The following is a 14,146-nucleotide window of genomic DNA, read 5'->3' as shown; positions in this document are numbered from 1 at the left end:
GCTAAAACAACAGCAATATATAGAACTAAGATGAACAAGCTTCTTTTGGTGTTTTCTTCTTTCTTTTGTGTTCTTTGGTCCTCGTCCTCTTTGGTAAGCCCGGCGCTTACCATTGTAGGGGTAGCTTGTAATGTTTCTCTACTTCCTCTTAATGAAATAAAATGCGAATTTTAGACACAAGTATATCAGTATATGCAACTGCATGCATGCTACTTCACATATAGTTCTATTGGTCATCATATGTTGCTGGTTTGTAGATACGCATGTGAAACAAGCAGCATCTTATATACTACCATGGACAAAAAAAATAAGACAATGTAAATTTATAAAGTGATTAAGAGTACATTTATAAAAAAAATAATGAAGTGTAATGGATACAATAGTACTTTTTCGTCTCTAATGACAAGAAGCCAGCCATCCTGGGCTACTGATTTTTAATAAATTAAATGGCCTAGCTTGAAATAAAAAAAAAAACTAGCATCCCATGGAGAAAAATAGAACTATTTGATATGAAATTAGCTTGCATGGTCTTAAATTCAGTTCTTAATATTCTAAGACAACCAATTCCATACACTTGAAATTGCACGCAAACTACGGTTGTGCATTCTCATGTAATGGTTTCATTGTCTGCAAATACCGTATACTCCACTAGCTAACATGGAGAGCAAATTGTTGTAAATCTTGGTTACATGCTAGAATTATCTCAATTTCATAAGACACAGTGGTTAGCGAAAATAAAAACCAACCAAGTTGTATATTCTACAAATCGGCACCTCATTTTCCCGAAAGAGATAGACTCAGATGACAGTACTTGAAAGCAGGCAATCCATTCTGTGTACTCAACCACAGATGCTAACAAATGGGCTTCTCTCATGAAATGGTCTTTCTATGCTCAAATAACTTAATTTCTAGCCATGTTTTGGGTAAAACGAGTGAACTTTTAAATGAAATGTTGCAACATATCAACATCCAAAGCTCCAACATAACTTCGTCCATCAAAATTCAATAAACACTTTCCTCAAAAAAAAAAAATCAGTAAACACATGCAACCACTGTAACAAGCTACAATCTATTAATTTATATTGAACCATAGAACTTTATATATCCTCAGAGATAGCATTAGAGCTCATGCCAGTTAGCTAGTAGAAAGAAAAGGGTCTGTGCATGCATACCTTGGTCAAGTAAAATTTGCAAATGATGTTCCCCATTAATTCATGATGCTCAAATCCATATCCTGGGAAAGAAGACGACGACGATGGAAGCAGCAACAGCACATGAGTCACTGAGGATTCAAGAATAGGCGAATAGCCATGGACCACAAGAAATGCATTGTGAATAGGTAGGTCACTCACTGTGAAGTGAAGCCATGAAACCAATGAAACAAAAGGGCAATGACTCTTACCAACAACCCTCTTCATCAGTAACGAGCTGCGGCGTTGTTCTCTCTACCCCTGCGTACGTGCATCTGAGAGGTCGAGGAAGAGAGGCGAGGATATGTTATGAGTAGTAGAGAGAGGAGATGAAAATTCGTGCAGAGGGGGGCAGCCCAAACCATGAATGAAAAAACCAAATGTGTGGACGGTGCGTAGAGAGAGACCAGAAGAAGAAGGTACTCACTCCAACCTTAGATGCAAACCAGATCTGGCAGAAGCAAGTCGAGTCCAGGGTCTTTGCCAAATTTGGGTCATCACATGGTGCCCTCCACGCTCCATTTTTGAGCCAACAGAAGCTTATTAATTAGCACCGGCGGCGCAACAACCACCTGGATCGCCATGGCCGCAGGAGGAGGACCTAGCAAGAACTCGAGACGAAGAACCCGAGCAAGCAAGAGCAGAAACAGCGCGAGCTAGCTAGAATAATGGCTACAGTGTCAAAGACGACATGCGCACCATGAGAAAGAAAGGAGAGGGAGAGGGAGAGGGAGAGTGAGAGAGGGAGAAATGATGCGGTCTTTGTTCTGTTAAATCGTTACAGTGCCGCAGTGTACTGTCGGCATGTCATGATTCAGCTCCCAAGGTGAGGTGAGGCAGCAAGACCGGAGTGTGAGGAAGTGGGAGAGAAGAAAATCTTGCATCAGGAGCATGCAAGCAAAAATAAACGGCAAATAAAACTAGTAGTACCAATCATTTTTCAGTGTACCACAAAACCTACCACGGACTGGCTCCTTCCTTGGAAGTGATTTTTAGTGTACTGCGAAACCTACCACATGAGAGGCGTGGAAGTACTCTTGGCTTGGCTGCTCCTGCTCCTGCTCCTCTCTATGGGCGGGCGGCCTCATCCTCTTCCTCTTCCTCGGTAGTAGCCCCCGACAGCCTGACCGAAAGGAATCAAATTGAGAGAAAAAAATATGGGAAATCTAGAAGATAATGAGGCGACATGTCCTTGGTGCCTGCAAAAGCCGTCGTCCCCTCGCAGCATGCGTGTCGTCCATCTCTGCGACTGCGCATCCTGGCACAGTTTCCACCGCGCGAGCGAGTGGCGTCTCAGCGTCTGCCGCCCCACTAGCACCAGTAGCCACGCAGCAGCTGCTGCCCAGATCAGAGCAACAAGGCTCGGCGGCGTCGGCCCAGGACGACAGAGAGGCTGACAGAAAGAGTAGCGAGCACGCGACGGGGACGGCATGCGCTCCATGCCGGCCGCCGCGCCGGGTGCTCGCTCTCTTCTGTCAATCTCTTCAGGGCCTAATCCACCGCTGCTATTTCCTATTTCTGCAACTAAATACAGTACAGTACGTACGAGTAATAAACACACAATCAAAACATGGAGCAGTTCGTCGTCTTGGATAGGAGACCGATCGAATCCATCGGCCGTTCTTCTTGATCCGGTGATGAGCGGCGGCAGCCGTACTTGGAGCAGGAGGAGGAAGCTAGAACGGAGAGAGTGGGAGTGGGTGTGGGTGATGGCCTGCCAGCTGGATGGGGCGGGGGCTTGTACCTGGGCTTAAGGCAGTACTACGCTGAGCTTGAAGGGGGTGAGGCCGCTCCGAGATTATTTATTAAGCACGTAGTACGCTGACTGGATCAGCAGCAGAATCAGCGGGAGATTGGATCAGCAGCAGAATCAGCGGGAGATTGGGGCATGCAATGGACGGCTTGCTAATCAATCTGACACAGTAAACGGGTGTTTGGTTGCCTCTCCTCAATTTTAGTCGTGGTCTCATCGAATGTTGACACATGCATGGAGTATTAAATATAGACTAATTACGAAACTAATTACATAATTTGTGTCTAATTTGCAAGACGGATCTTTTAAGTCTAATTAGTTCATGATTTGGTAATGTTTGCTACAGTAAACATGTGCTAATGACAGATTAATTATGCTTAAAAATTCATCTCGTAGGATACTGACGGATTATGTAATTTGTTTTTTTATTAGTATCCTAACACCCCGTGCAACGTGCTTCGGACACGCCTCCTAAATTTTACTACACCACCTACCACCGTCCATCCACCCCCCGAGCACAGAAAGCCGCCCGCCAGCCCAGTGGTCCAAGGACGGCGGGGGGGTGGGCGGGCTTGCATCGTCCTCTCGACCTGAGCCGATGACGTTTCGGCCGTTGGTTTGCCTGCCGTCGCTTCTGCTTGTGGCATCGAACTGCGTTCATGCGGCACGTCGGCCTCGGCCATGTTGTTCTCAGTCACTGCTGTAAGCCACTGTAATGACTTTTCGAAAACTCATCACCATTGGTCTAAGAGAGCATTTTTAAGGGATCCGCTAGCTGTATTTCAACTATATTTCTGGTGCCTGAAATTTTTCATCTAATCAGACAATGACTCTCATTCATTGGATCTAAATCAGATGGCTCTGGAGCTTCTTCCTTGATTTCTTTTGTTCAGTTGTCAAGTGCCTTTGGTTTTGCGTTTTCAAGCACCAGCACTCTAGGAAGCGTGCATTTTTAATGTTATGGGAGTACTTTCTTTCTTCTTGTCAAATCTGATACTATTTCATCAACAAATATGCACTATTATAATAATTTTATCACCACCGATTTTGCTTGTCGACAAAAAAGTAATCGTTGATTTTATAATCTTATGATAAGAAGCCAATAACCTTTTCAAGAAAAAAAACTCTATCCTAGACAGTCGTTACCGTCGTCGCCCTCACCCGCTGCCTAGATCCGCCGTCTGGAGAGGGGAGTGGATCGCCACCACGCCAGGAGAGGGGTGGCCCCTCACCACCATCATGCCAAGAGAGGATAAATCTGAGCCGGCGGGCCGCACCGCGTATCGCTAAGGACAGACTCAAGAGGTCGTTGCGCCACCAGGGAGGGTAGCAAAGAGGGCTATAGTTGTCCATGCAGCCCGAGGCACGACGGCACGGCACGAAGCCTGCTTTTTTAGCCCGACACGAGCACGGCACGGCCCGATGACATGCGGGCCCGGGCTAGCCCGGCCCGAGGCAGCAGGTCGTGCCTGGCCCGCTGCTCAGGCCCGTGGGCTGGCACGGCACGACCCGGCCTGAGTCAGCCGGCCCGGCAGCGGCCCGGCCAGCCCCCTCCCCCTCCTCACTCCTCATCCCCTCCTCGCGGCCCAGCGCGGCCGGTCCAGCGTCCCCGCCTCCCCCTCCTCATATGGCCCCGCGGCCCGCGCAGCCGCAGCCCCACGCTGGCACGCGCACGCTCCCACCCCCGGCCGAACCCTAACTCCCTTCCGGCCTTCCCCTCCCCCTCCCCGCCGCCACCTCCCGTAATCCCGTTCCCCGCACCGCACGGCGTGGACACGGCCTTCTCCTTCCCCGCCGTTCACCTGCTTCTCCGCCCTACAGCCGCCCGCCTCCTCCTCGCGCACAAGCTGCAGAATGCCACGGCGGCCATCCGCGACCTGCCTCGGGCTCCTCTCCTCCTGTCCCTCCACGAGGCCGCGCCTTGGGTGCGAGTGCGGCGTGCTCGAGCTCCGTCCCGCCGGCCGCCAACGCCTCGAGCTCCTGCTTCCCCGCGGTTTGCCGAATCCCACCTCCGCTCCAACCCGCCTCCGCCGACGGTGGCCACCTCCTCCTCACCGCCACGCGCTGCTGCTCCTCCACATGCCTCCTCTGCGCGGATCCGGCCTCGTTCTCCGCGGATCCGGCCTCCTCATCGCTCATCCTCCGCGGATCCGGCCTCCTCATCGCTCATCCTCCGCGGATGGAGAGGTCGCGTCGTCCATGGCCTTCCGAAGCAACGACGGCGGCCTGGCGCCCTGGCCTCCCCCTCTCTCTCTCTCTCTCTCTGTCGGTGTAGTGGGCCTTGGGCCGGGACGGCACGCTGGATTAGCCGTGCTTCTCGGGCCGGCCCGGCACGAAAAATGGCCCAGCAGGCCGTGCCTGGGCCGTCGGCCAGGCACGAAGCCCATGGCGGCACGGCCCGCAGGGCACGTCGTGCCTTGTTGGCCCGACCCCCATCGGGCCGTGCCGGCCCGTTGCCGTGCCGAGCCGAGCCGGGCTGGCCCGTTGGACATCTATAAAGAGGGCAGTGTCCGGTGAGAGAGTTGGCCGAGGGAGTGCACGTGGGTAGTAGTAAGAGATGGAGCCAGGAGAGTGTGTGTGTGTGTGTGAAGGAGAGAGAGAGTGTGGGCTAGGGTTTGTGATCACTTATATACTCTTGACCGGCTTTTATGGTTAGTTTATGTCTTGAACCAACGACGGAAACCAATCCAGCAAATTGACGTATATAATTATTTTCATCGCGGATTTGTAATGAATCGGCAGTGATGATGTATCATTGTTGATTTTAATACAACCGATGGTGAAAATTGCATTGTAAAAATGGTTTATATAGTAGTGATACACCTTGATACAATTTTTTGGCACTTATAAATGTTTGCACATGTTGTTCTCTCTCCGTGCACTAATGTACGGACTTCTAGGATTTATATGACTAGTTAAACATGTACAAAAAAAGGACTCAGCTACCTCTTGTTAAAGCTAGGTGCCCGGATTCTGATTGATCCACTAAATCGAAATTATCTTAGCATATCAGTGCAATTGAAAGGCTTCCTGCTAGAGGATACAGAGAAGTTCTTATATGTACTAGGTCCCTTCTTAGACATAGGCCTTGTTCGTTTGTCTTATGAGCCGTACTGTTTCAGCGAAGGAATAGTATTTTTCTCTCACAACAAATCAGTGAACAGTACTTTCAGTTATGACTTTTCAGCGAAGCGACCAGGGTCATAGCTAGCTCTTTGCAGCTTCTGCTTTACCTGATATTTTATCATCCATTTATAGAGGCGGGCTGGATAGCGATTGAGCCGCCTCTGTAGATAGATCGTTACACAAGGTTCTATCAAGGCGGCCCTCGATTGAGCCGCTTCAATAATAAAAGTGGTCACGTTTCTATACATACTTTTTGTGGTAGTGATATATTGTAGCAGGCACTGTTTATAAACATATTTTTCTCTCTTTTCTTCGAAACAACTAAAATCTGAGTGAAGCTACTTTTTAAGCTCTCTTTGTGCAGCTCATAGTGGTTTCCGTCTCTCCTGCAAAAATATTGTAGCAACCCCCATCATATCGTCTCTCACGTGTGCAACGGGACGAGCGGACGAGCCAGGCCTAGAGAGCCTAGGGGTCAGGATCAGATTAGTACTGTAGAGCACGGGAAGGTTCGTCGTCGTTTTTCAGTTATGTCGGGTAGGGTATAAAGTTTTGGGTATTATGTCGGGTGTCATAGAAATGTCACGTGTGGTGTTTGAATATTAATAATAAAATAAATTACAGAATACGTTAATAATCCTCGAGATGAATTTATTAAGTCTAATTAATTCGTTATTAGTACATGTGTTACTATAGCACAACATTGCCAAATCATGAACTAATTAGACTTAAAAGATTCGTCTCGCGAATTAGTCATAAACTGTGCAACTAGTTATTTTTTAGTCTATATTTAATACTCCATTCATGTGTCTAAACATTCGATAAGATAGAGAGTAAATTTTAGGGAGAAGAACTAAACAAGGCCTAATTTAATTAGTGCAGCATTATACAGCAATCGTGGCTCCGTTCGCTTCGCTGAAAAAACAAGCCGAAACACTCTTCCGACTGATTTGTTGAGAAAGAAAAATATTATTCCAACTGAAAAAACAAGCCAAAAAAAACGAATTATAAGATAAAAGAACAAGGCCCGTATGGCGATCCCACATTGGACGCGAGCTGGGAGGCCCTCTGCATGCGCCAACCCTCCGGCATGTAAAATCTTTACTATTTTTCCAAATTTAACTAAATATATAATAAAAACTAATGTTTATATTTTTTATTAATTAATGTCAATAGATTAATTATGACATTTTTATAATAATTTATTTGGATATATAAAGGTAGATATTTTTTTATAAAGTTCCTAAAACTTAGGAAAATTAACGTTTCAAGAATGAGATGCTCTAAGATCTTGTTTAAAAGAGCTCTAGCTATGTAAAAACAGCTCTAGAGCACCAACTTCACAATAGAGAAACACTACTCTAAATTTGATGGTCTACCAACATGGACAAAGGGGAGTAAGAGTTTTGTTGGGGACCGAATACCGGGATACCTAAAGAGGAGGAGCTAATAATCATCAAACGTTGATGTTTCCGAACGGACAAGAACGTAACTACACTTCTTGTCCAAACGACCGAAGGTTGGCTCCGCCTCGACCAACCCCCGAGGGCTGAACTCCGTCTCGCTCGACGTCTAGGGGCGAACTCCGCCTCGCCCGACGTTCGAGGGCTGGCTCTGCCTCGCCCGACCCCTGGGGGCAGGCTTCGCCTCGCCCGACGTCTGTGCACTGCTCCTTCATAACTATGCGCGTAGATAGAGCGGGGCACTCAAGTCAACCACAATACCGTGGAGCATACCCTGCACACCTGCAGGAGAGTACCATCAGGATATGACCAGACGGGCGCTTTAAACCCTTCCAGGAATATCAGAGCCCAAACAGAGTTGTGGGCTCCGACATTTGTCCTACAGTGTTATGGGCGCCGCCATTTGCCCTCGGACACGAATCCTGACAGAAACATATGACAACCGCTATGATCCAAGAGGAAACTCATGTCATCTACAGTAACAAATGTGGGGGCCTCTACGCCATCTGCTCCCCGTAGGGTCACGGCTCGTCACCTTGGCGCGCCGTGACGCCCGTCGGAGCGGGATGGGACGTGAGTACGTGACCACTTGCTAGACAAAGCCAGAGCATGGCCCTATCAGGATCACCGAACGTGCTATCCCTGGCACCATATGCCGTGTCAGCAGGGCAGGCTCAAAGGAAAAGGAAGATCCGGCACCTTCGAAGGACCTTCTTTGCCTCGGGTTTTTCTTCTTTCTCCCGTCTGTAATCCCTGCTCCCTCTTGATCTATTAAAGGGAGGGCAGAGCACCCCACTAAAGGGATGGATCAATTCAACACACCACGCATTAGCTAACACATAGCTGAGCAGCACCCAAGCTCTCAGCGCCCTTTCAACCTTTCCATCAGAGACTTGGGACATGTCCCTCTCTCGACCGTTTGTACCCCCTACTACGAACCTTTCAGGGCTAATAACATGAGCAGCAGCAGCAAACTGGACGTAGGGACATTCTGCCTGAACCAGTATAAACCTTGTGTCTTTTAGCACATCATCCAGGCCCAACGCGCAACAAAATATAAATTTACTAGTTGGTGTTTACTCAAAACACCGACAGTTGGCGCACTAGGTAGGGGACCTTTGCGCGTTTCAACGTTAACATCAGGCCACGGATGGCTAGCCACAGAATCAGCTGGGTCCCGGGTGCACACATGCTCTTTGGAGACCTAGACTTCATCATCACGGTGGAAAGAGAGTTGGCGTTGGCTCACGTCATCATCCAACCTCTCCCCTCCATCGGCCTCAACTACGAGAGGCTTGAGCACTGGCTCGTTGTCTCCCTAGGACCCCATCCATCTAGGGAAGACCAGCGCCGTGTCACCTTTTCTAACACCAATGACATGGTGCGGCTCATTGAAGGAGAACCTCTCTCTCTAGAACACCACATACGGAGTGCCCCGACAGCGCTTCCGTTCGGTCTTCGCAATGCTACGGTGAACGTCAGCCACCTTGTGGCACGACATATGGTCCTGCCGCCCACAAACAATGAGTTCTTGGGGGTGATCGAACATGTCACGGAATCTCTCCACAACCTCCTCGTAGAGGAGCCGGGGTCATCCTCTGGCTCTGACTCCAGCAGGGGGAGTCATCACCCCTCCTAGGAATGCTTCATGACGGGTACCCCCAAGGGGCATATCGAAAGTGTCTCCGAGGAGGAGGATACCCTAGTGAACAACCTCGGTGATGAGGCCGAGGGGGAGACAGCGGCCCCACCTCATATGGGGGTGGAGCGGCTAAAAGCCCAATACCAAGAGATCAAGGAAGCGCGACTCCAGCTTATGTGGGAATCCATGGAGCTCGATCGGGAGATCGAGCATCAAGGAGACGGTGGGCGTGCATGAGCCATGGCCCATGACGTGTATCGGAGGATCATCGTCGATGATGAAACCCTTCCTCGCTTCGCTCGTGTAAGCCAGAACATTGCCGCTGCAGCGGCCCTGCTCCATGGCCTTCCAGAGGCCACGATGCCCGAGGACCATCATGCCCACCATGAGATTCGCACGCTACTCTAGCGTGCGGCGGCGCAGTAGGCAGAAAGTTCATTGTCTTGGCAAAGCGAGGTCGATGTCAGCCAATGCACGCTCTCCGAGCAACCCGACAGGGACACGTCAGTCCACTAGGTACCGTAGGGTGGCAGGCAGCGCACCACGGTCCCGGTACATCAGCGTCTCGGCTACAACTGCGACGCACGTAGCACCCTCAACGCTTGTAGACGTACCTACGATGACACGAGAGAAGGAGCCCACCGCGGCTATCATCCTCGTCGCGATGGACGCTACGACAGTGGCGAGGACCAAAGCCCAAGCCCTAGCCTCCCGGGCCCTTAGGCCTTCGGCCGTCACATCCTCAACGCTGCTTTCCTGCCAAGGTACCAACCATCGACCAATATCACAAAGTACTCTAGGGAGACAAACCCCAGATTATGGCTCGAAGACTATCGGCTTGCCTGCCAAGCCGGTGGTGCGGATAATGACGACTTCATTATATGCAACCTTCCACTATTCTTAGCCAATTTGGCATGAGCGTGGTTGGAACACCTGTCGTCTAATACAATCTAGAGTTGGGCGGACCTGATGGAGATCTTTATGGGGAACTTCCAGGGCACATACAAGCACCCTGAGAACCCATGGGACCTCAAAAACTATCGTTAGAAGGCCGGTGAGACCCTTCGTGGGTACATCTGACGCTTCTTCCGGCAGTGCAATGAGCTACCTAACGTCACCGATGCTGACATAATAGGAGCTTTCCTATCCAGGACTACCTATGAGTCTTTGGTTCATAAGCTGGGACGCAAGGGCTCGTGAACCTCCAAGGAACTCTTGGACATCGCCACCAGCCATTGAAGGGTCGAGATGGCGACTAGAGGGGGGGTGAATAGTCTTTTCTAAAACTTAAACACGTCGGCTAACCGATACAAATGCGGAATTAAAACTATCGGTCTAGCCAAGACTATACCCCACTATATATGTTCACTAGCACCTTGCAAAGATAACAATTATGCAACAAAGGTGTCGGGCTAGTTAGAGCTCTCCTAAACAATTCTAAGAGCAAGGTTACACAAACCTATGCCACTAGTATTTTAAGCAATAAGGGAGCTCCTACACATGCTAGTAAGCAAAAGCACAAAGCTAACTAAGCTCACTAGCAATGCTCAATAACAAGGCAACCAATGCCTAATTAGAGAGCGCAAATACTTAGTTACACAAACTAAGCAATGCGACTAACAAGGTTACTAAAACCAAATTAGCCATGCAAGGGAGCTACTTCTATGCTACACAAGCAAGAAGGTAATTAGCAAGCTACACAAGCTATCTAATTACAAGAGCAACTACACAAGATTAATATGTATAAAAGTAATGGCAAGCTTGTGTAATGGGGATGCAAACCAACGGGAAGAACAAGGTTGACACGATGATTTTTCTCCCGAGGTTCACGTGTTTGCCAACATGCTAGTCCCTGTTGTGTCGACCGCTCACTTGGTGGTTCGGCAGCTAATTAGCATCACCCGCTAAGCCCGCACGTCGGGCGTCGCAAGAACCTACCTCTTGAGTGAGGGTAGCTCAATGACACGCTTTACTAGAGTTGCTCTTCGCGGCTCCCGCGGGGTGAGCACAATGCCCCTCACAAGCACTTCTCCAGAGCGCCGCACAAGCTTCTTGCGCGCTTCGACGGAGACCACCACCAAGCCATCTAGGAGGTGGCAACCTCCAAGAGTAACAAGCACCACCGGCTTGCAACTTCGATCACCTAGTGCCACTCGATGCAACCTCATGATGCAATCGCACTAGAATCGCTCACTCACACAATCGGATGATCGCTATCAAGTATGTGTGAGATGGAGGGCTCCTAAGCACTCTCAAGTATGGACACAAAGTCCCCCAAGGTGCTCCACTTCAGCCATGGCCGAAGGCCACTTCTATTTATAGCCCCAAGGGCTAAACTAGCTGTTACCCCTTCACTAGGCAACGGTTGGGCCGACCGGACGCTCCGGTCATGTTGACCGGACGTTGGACCTCAGCGTCCGGTCGCCCGCAGACGGCCATGTGTCTCGGTTCCAACGGTCACTTGACTTGACCGGACGCAGCAACTTTCAACTGATCGGACGCGGAACCCCCAGCGTCCGGTCATTTCCAGTAAGGTACCGACCTCGACCGGACATGTCCGGTCACACTTGATCGGACGCAGTCAGCGTCCGGTCACACTCCAGCTTCTGTGTCATCGTACGTCAGCCTGACCAGACACAGCCAGCCAGCGTCCAGTGCTTTCAGACCTAGCGTCCGATCAGTTGACCGACGCCAGCGTCTTCGTGACCAACTCGTTTTCACTTCTAACTTCTTCACCCTTGCTCTAATGTGCTAACCACCAAGAATTTGCATCCGGTGCAATAGAAAATAGGCATTCCATTTTTCCGAAAGCGCCGATAGAGAGAGACCCAAACCCATCTCACCCCTGCAAACACCACCAAGTGTATACCACCATGTGTATGTGTGTTAGCTTTTCACAATCATTTCCCAAAGGATGTTAGCCACTCAACTTGCCACGCCACTCGATCCTAGCGACAATGCAAAGTTAGATCACTCGAGTGGCACTAGATGACCGATATGCAAACAAGTTTGCCCCTCTTGATAGTACGGCCATCTATCCTAAATCCGGTCATAAACTTCTCTACACACCTATGACCGATGAAATGAAATGCCCTAGGTTATACCTTTGCCTTGCGCATTCCATTCCATCTCCTTCAATGTCGATGCAACACATGCACCAACACGATCAACAATGATATGATCCACTTCATATCATCACATGATCATATTGGTTCATTGATCTTGACTCTACTTGCTCTTCACCGTTGCCATCGTCCATCGGCGCTAAGTCTTGCTCAAGCTTCACCGCCACACGGTCCATCACTCCAAACCCTCCGACTTGCCCTTCACACTTGCAACCGATCCATCAAGCCAAGTCTTGTCTTGATCTTGTCCACCTTGATCACATGACTCAATGTCATGTCTCATGTGCATTTAAGCTCCTTCATCATCACATGTGTGAGCTTTGCAACATCTCCAAGCCATTTTCACCTTCATGGCATATGTTGCTCACACACATGTACCTGTGGACTAATCACCTGTGTATCTCACATAAACACAATTAGTCCACCTAAGTTGTTACTCAATTACCAAAACCAAACAAGGACCTTTCAGCCATGCCTCAGGAGAAGAAGCGGTTGAAGTGATTTTCTATCGTCTTGAGGGCAAGGCAAGGTAAGACAATGGTGCCAGTGAAGGCACCTCCAATCGTTCTGTCAAAAGGAAGAACAAGAAGCAACAGCATGAGGACTCGCTCATGGCTGCTGCTGACCGTAAGGATGGTCAGAAGCCCACGGAGGGCACTTCGAACCACTTCAAAAAACTACTTGAGGGGCCATGCCCGAACCATGCTTTCCCGGTGAAGCGTCTGTACAAGGACTGCAGCCTCATGCAGCGGTTCTTGTCCAAAGGTTCCAACAAAGGGGAGCACAAAAAGGACCCGACCCCCACCATGGATGATGCCGAGGAGAAGGACGATGGCTTTTCGACACCGAATAGTTGCCTCGTGATCTTCAGAGGATCGGTGGCCTACGACTCCAAACGCTGTCAGAAGGTCACGCGTCGTGAGGTCTATACGACTGAACCGGCCACACCTACCCTCCTCCGGTGGTCAGAGTCCACCATAACATTCGATCGGACCGACCACCTAGAGAGCATCCCACATCTAGGGGAGATATCTACTCATAGTTAACCCGATCGTCGGTCTGAAGCGGCTCACCAAAGTATTGATGGATGGAGGCAGTGGCCTCAACATCATGTACGCCAAGACGCTCGACGAAATGGGCATCGACCGGACATGCCTCCACCCAACCTAAGCACCTTTCCATGGCATCGTGCTCGAAAAGTAGGCCATGCCACTTGGGCAGATCGATCTACCCATTATCTTCGAGGATCCATTCAATTATAGGATGGAAACCCTCACCTTCGAGGTGGTTGGGTTCCCCGAAACCTTCCACGCCATCCTGGGACATCCATGCTATGCGAAGTTCATGGCCGTCCCCAACTATACATACCTCAAGCTAAAAATACTAGGCCCCAGCAGGGTCATCACCATCGACACCTCTTTCTAATGTGCCTATGAGTGTGAGGTCGAGTGTTGCGGTCATGCCGCAGCAATCGTCACCTTGGGAGAGCTCGCCATCATCAAGAGGGAGGTCACCGAAGAAGCGCCTAACACCAAGAAGTCGACTGGCTTCTTTGAGCTAGCAGAAGGCTCTAAGGAAGTCCTCATAGATCCTAACAGCTCAGAGGGCAAAATGATGCGCATTGGTACCATGCTTTCCTCCAAATAGGAAAGCACGCACGTCGACTTCCTCCACGGAAACAAAGACATCTTTGCATGGAAACCCTCAGATATACCAGGCATTCCGAGGGAAGTCACTGAGCATACCTTGAAGATTCACCTAGGCTCAAAGCCGGTGAAGCAATGCCTGCGTTGCTTTGACAAGGGGAAACGCAGGACCATCGGCGAAGAGATAGCAAAACTTTTGGC

General features: G+C 49.7%; 1 long non-coding RNA gene across 3 annotated transcripts in view; it reads right to left on the bottom strand.

Moving 5' to 3' along the window:
* Window positions 1-2,864, bottom strand: part of LOC136529382 (uncharacterized) — a 38,222-nt gene extending 35,358 nt beyond the window's left edge. For 2 of the 3 annotated variants that reach the window (XR_010777277.1, XR_010777275.1), the window contains exons 1-3: window positions 1,624-2,864; window positions 1,403-1,465; window positions 1,173-1,282 (exon numbers count right to left, since the gene is read on the bottom strand). This is a non-coding gene — a long non-coding RNA (uncharacterized lncRNA). Of the gene's footprint in view, window positions 1-1,172; window positions 1,283-1,402; window positions 1,466-1,617 lie in introns of all 3 variants that reach the window. The other variant, XR_010777276.1, reaches the window with a different exon arrangement.
* Window positions 2,865-14,146: the final 11,282 nt, after the last annotated feature.

This window comes from Miscanthus floridulus, chromosome 19 (assembly GCF_019320115.1).
Source record: "Miscanthus floridulus cultivar M001 chromosome 19, ASM1932011v1, whole genome shotgun sequence".
NCBI lineage: Eukaryota > Viridiplantae > Streptophyta > Magnoliopsida > Poales > Poaceae > Miscanthus > Miscanthus floridulus.
The sequence above is the reverse complement of the archived record's forward strand: the minus strand, read 5'-3'. Positions and strand labels throughout refer to the sequence as shown.